A 6000-nucleotide genomic window follows, 5' to 3' on the forward strand; every position below is an offset into this window, starting at 1 on the left:
TTCAGCCAAAATTTCACAAATGATTTTTTCCGTCAAATCCGCAAATTGAGTTTTTCTACCAAAACTGTAAAAACGATATTTTCCGCCAAAACAAAAAAAATGAGTTTTCTTGCGAAAACCACAATATAGAGTTTTCCCATTAAAATTGATTATTTTTACCAAAATCACAAAATAAGTTGTTTTGCCTTTATCACAAAAATTTAGATTGAAAACAAGAAATATTTTAATCAAAAACCAATTTTCTTTGATTTATCTTAATATATAAGATAATATAATTTTTGCGGCTATGGCGAATAATCTTATTTTTACATTTTTGGCGGGGAAACTCATTTTGGCGGAAAACTTATTTTTACAATTTTGACGAGAAAACTCGTTTTGGCAAAAAAATCCAATTTTACGGATTTGGCGGGGAGAATCAATTTTACAGTTTTGGGGAAAAAAACTTGATTATATGGTTTTAGTGGAAAAAATCAATTTTATGATTTTGGCGAGAAAACTTGGTTTTTGGTTTTAACAGAAAAACTCACTTTTCAGATTCGGTGGAAAAAACTCCTTTTGGTAGAAAAATTCGATTTGGCAGAAAAACTTTTTTTTTATTTCGACGAAATTTTATTTTTACGATTCACCGTTTTGTAAAGAAAATTCATTTTTGAAGTTTTAATATTGTACCAATCACTGTTGTTTGCCGAACAATCAATTTTTTTAATCTAGTAGGGTCCAAACCCTATCAAAACCCTTAATTTTTTTAACCCAGCTCTAAGTTAACTCTAAATACACAGGTTCTAAAACATGGCCGGAGTGGCCGATTACACGGCGGTGCAGCGCTCGGCATCGGAGCTCCGCCGCGATTCAGCTCTGTTCGGCCAAAAACTCGCCTAAAAAAATACACCTCATATTATGCCATTTTCAAGTTCAAAAATGATAATTTCTTCACGAATCCATCATAATACAGTGCTAGGAACAAAGAAGTGTCGTTAAATCATAGGAAATCGTTTAAAAAAGTTGATTTGTGTTGGAGAAGATGAGAAAACGGCTGCAATTTAGGGAAGATACAACAAAGAAGATGAAGAGATGTTTACGATTATGCCATTAATGAGTTAAAAACAAAAATAAAAATAAAACGCACCAGGGATATCAAACTCCGGATCTCCTGAATGTTAAAGAAGCAACAAAACCACTACACCACGTCAACTTTCCTTACTTTCTTTGTAAATCATTCTTTATTATACACAAACTATCAAAAAAATCGAAAAAATACTCAAAAGTAATCCCTGATTAATCTCCGATTTTCTTATAACTCGCTAGGCCTAGACCAACCGCCCGACTCACGCCTAGCGCGATTCCGAACATGGCTAAATACTGTAAAAATAATGCATTACAGTTAGGGCTCTTAAATTATTTAGATGTGCTGGCAGTGCCGGTCCAAACTCTATAACACCCTAAGCCAGTTCAAAAAACTATGCGCTTACATATGTAATTCAAAATCATATAGCAAGAGTAACTAAAAATCAAACTTCCATAAAACAATCGAAATTCGCAAAATGTTTATAAAGAAAAACGAAAGTAACAGAATTAAAAATACTTATTGCTGAAATATTGATCTTCTTGTATTCTTTCCTGCAAAATCATCCATTAAACTCGTGTAGTCAAGTCTTTCAATCATATCCGTCTCAATTGATAACATAGCTAATCCATTTAATCTCTCTTGTGACATGCAGACTGCAAATAATTTTTTATCAGTTTCAACTTCGATAAACTTCTTTCAGCTGTTGTAACCGATACCAGAATAGTCAATAATATACGATAAGCAACTTATATGTTCTGATAGCAATCCTCCATTTTCTTCAAAAAATCAAGAACCTCTATAGGCTTTCGAACTTCCAATGGTATTGTTTCTCGGAGAATCTTCAGTTCCATAAACAAATCTTCACCAACAATGTCTGAATGCATACCATTCTTCAAAAAAGCTTATAGATTCAAACATGATATGCACTCAAAGTCTCCTCACTTGCGGCTGTTAGTTTTTTTAAAATCAAACAAAAATCCAAAAGTTTGTTCATACCTTTGGAATTGTTCAAATCTTGACTGAAGAGAAACTAGAGCTTGGTCCATGAGTGTGTTGTAGTACTCAATCCTGGAACCCTCTTCTAGTGATAGTAGCACATTGTCATCAACTATCTCTATGTCTTCATCATAGTGCTTTTTCTCTTAATAATACGCTTTTGTTTCATAGGAAATTCAGCTTCCATATCTGCTGCAATTTTTCTAGCCTTAGCTTTTGCTTCCTCAAACCCAGTCTCCCGATATTTTTGAAAATATGACACAAGACCTTTCAGTTGCTGAATTGCAGCATTAATATCAATATTTTCTGATTGCAAGCTCTTGCTTACAGTGTTGAGAACAAAAATAAGGTCATATCAAACAACCATACCAAACAAAAACTCAAAACCTCCAATCCCATGTGTTTCACTTAAAGCAAGAGATTCAGTGCTGCTTCGTGTTGCTGGATTGTAAGTACTTTCAGCCAAACAAAGTAACACTTCTATGATTTCTAAGGCCTGAAACCGTATTGCTTGACACTTTCAACATGAATTTCCCAACGTGTCTGAGACAAAGATTTAAGGGTTAATCCTTTAACCATATTTGTCAGTATGTCCCATCTGTTTGTCGAGGAAGCAAATAAGAAATATATATATATATATATATATATTCGTTGAACGATTCCAAAAAAGGACACAGCTTTTGGGGAAGAAGATGCTATATCACATAACACAAGATTGAGACTATAACAACTACATGGGGTGAAGAATGCCCTTGGATTAATATCCAACAACCTTTTCTGAAATCCTTTATTCTTTCCCTTATATTAGATCCATTGTCATATCCTTACCTTCTCACATCACCAGTGTCTAACTCTAGCTCAACCAATGCATCTTGGAGGAAAGTAAAAAACCCTTCTCCTGATTTATCTTTGACAATCAAAAATCTCAAAAAGAATTTCTCAACCTTCGTTGACATCGTAGAAACTAGAAACATCCACACATCTGATAACCAAAGTCATTTGCTCTTTGTGACTAATATCTGGAGTACAATCAAGAATTATGGAGAAATACTTTGAATCATGGATCTTCTTTATGATCATAACTTTGATCTCCTTAGCAAGCATTTCAATCATCTCATTCTGAATCTTGTGACCAAGATAATGCACATATATTCCTTTTTTTCTCAATTCACCTAACATGCTCTCTCATCAATGCATCAAACTCCGCAATCATCTAAATAAGACCCAAAAAAATTTCATTGTTTGCTTCACCAAGTTTTTCATATTCTCCACGAAATGCCAGATTCCTTTGAGCTAGAGTTTTCACCATTGCAAATATTCTTAACAATACTTCTCTCCAATGGCTTTTCTCCCTATTTAATTCTTCTGAACATGCTTATCAATTGTTTGATTTTTTTTTTGTAATCTCAACTCCAACTCCTTCCAGTGTGTCATGCATATACAAGATCATGAGAAATTCCGTGTTCTTTCAGACTTTTTGCAAAGTTTCTCCAATTATTAAATCATGCGGTTACCAAGTTTCCACCACTGCTTTCATGTCTGAACAACTTGCAGCAGAAAAAAAAGCTTTATCCAAAGCTTTTGAATATATCAACCACTGCTTATCTTTTTTTTCTCCATTAACCATATCTCTCGTGTAGAATGCATGCGAAAAATGCCTACCAATATTGTCTTTCGGGAACTGATACTGACTTGATAGTCTTATCATATATCAACATGTTCCAGTTTCCTGGATCAGACATATCTTTCTTTTGTTGTTCCTTCTCTTCATCTTGATTCTCATAATCATCTTGATTTTCAGTTTCATCTTGATGATCCTCTTTACATCATCTGAATTCTCAAGTTCACTATTATGACCATTATCATCGACATCTTTATCTCCGTTTTCTTTGTAATCGTCTTTTTCTTCTTCTCCTTGAGCAGCGTGAACTCCCAAATTCAGTACTAACTTTTTTCACATACTTGAACATAGAACCTTTTACTTATCAAAAAAAAAAACATAGAACCGTTTATTGAGTAACCGTTTATTGAGTACATGTATGCTTCTTGTTTCTTCTTCCTAGCTCTGTTTCCTGCTCCCGATGGTTGACTTTTCTTAATTCCACAGGGTTTGTTTTTGTTTATTCTTGATGGTGGCTTCTTCTCTTAGGCTCGACAAACAAAAGTACAAAAGAAAACGTGATTCAGTGACCAACTAGCAATAAAACATCCTTAAAATTTGCTGATATTCTATGAATAATCGACTATCATTATGATTGGTGAACACAATAGAAAGCAAAATTGTAATAACTCATAGGTCGTAACAATGTTAAAACATGATACTGCTATCAACTCATCAGTTTTTATAAAAAAATTGGAAAATAATAAAGTAGTCACAGTACTCAACACTACAAGAAAACATCGGCATACTGAGGGAAAAAATCGTCGGTATGTCGTCGGAATAACGCTATTCCGAGGACATACCGACGAAAAAAGTCCTCGGAAATATCTCCTCGGAAATTCATATTTCCTCGGAATTCCGTCGGAAATTTCCGACGGAATTCCGAGGAAACTCCGAGGACACAAAGTTCGTCGGAAGGTTCCTCGGAATATACCGAGGGACGCCTTCCTCGGAATATTTCGATGGAATTCCGATGGTTCAATCCTCGGAAGTTTCGACGAAATATTCCTCGGAATGTTTATCGGGAAATTCCGAGGAACTTCTGTCCCTCAGAAAATTCCGAGGAACTTTCTTCCCTCGGAAAATTCCGAGGAGTTTCAGTCCCTCGGAAAATTCCGAGGGAAATAAGTTCCTCAGAAATTTCCGAGGAACTGCTTTCCCTCGGAATTTTGAAAAAATTAATTTTTTTAAAAAATTTATTTTTTTAAAAAATTTATTTTTTTAAAAAAAATTAAAATTTTTAAAATTTAAATTCAAAAATTTAAAATTAAAATTAAAATTGAATAAAACATAAAACATTAAAACATAGTAGATAATATTCAAAGTTAAATAAAACATTCCGAGTTTTTGGTAAAAAAAAAAAAAAACTACTGGTCTGGAATGTTCGGGAACACCTCGTTCGGGTACATCCTCTTCATCATCTCCATCATCTGCTCGTTCAGCCTCTTCTGGGTCTCATAGCCCGCCTGTTAAGCTGCCATCTGGGTCTCCAACGCAGATATCCGATTATCCTTGTCCTTCAGCTGAGCCGTAAGAACTTCTGGATCAACATATGCCGGTGGTGCAGAAGAAGGAGCAGCCGACCGGGAGCGACGACCCAAACCGACCAAACGTCCCTTTTTCTTTGGAACCGACTGAAATATAAATAACCAAATTTAGATAATATAAATTGATGATAAAATAAAAATCAAAAAATAATTAAATTGAACTTTTAAAAAAAAACTTACCGATTCAACGATTTCGTTGATTCGAACCCGGGACAAGTTGGTCGAAGCCGTCGAATCGTCATCATCGGTTTGAAGCTGAGACACTTCGTCATACACCTGAGTTTGGACCAGGTCGACCACGTCCCTCACAAGACCATCATCAATCTGGCCGGTCTTCTTGTTGGTATACGCCCTTTTCATTAGGGCGAAATCATCAACCGGGTCGCCCTCATTTTCTTCCGCCTTGAAAAAAAATAAATTAAACAAACATTAGAAATTTGAAAAAATTCATAAAAAATAAATTCCGAAACTTAAATAATTGAAGAAAAAGCGGTTGAACTTACCATGCGATCCGCCAGAGTGGCAATAGATTGAGCACCCAAGTTATGCTTGTAGATGCCCTTCCCTTTACGGTCGCTCCTGCGGTTGTTGGAGTTGGTGGAAGAAGTTTCTTTCGTCTCTTCCTTATCCCAATGCGCACACAACTCCTTCCAGACCGTGTCGTTCATCGACTTTGGGACCTTTTAATTTAAAAAAAAAAGTTTAATAATTTAAAAAATAGTTTAATAAAT

This window comes from Brassica napus, chromosome A5, assembly GCF_020379485.1.
Source record: "Brassica napus cultivar Da-Ae chromosome A5, Da-Ae, whole genome shotgun sequence".
In the NCBI taxonomy this organism is placed as follows: domain Eukaryota; kingdom Viridiplantae; phylum Streptophyta; class Magnoliopsida; order Brassicales; family Brassicaceae; genus Brassica; species Brassica napus.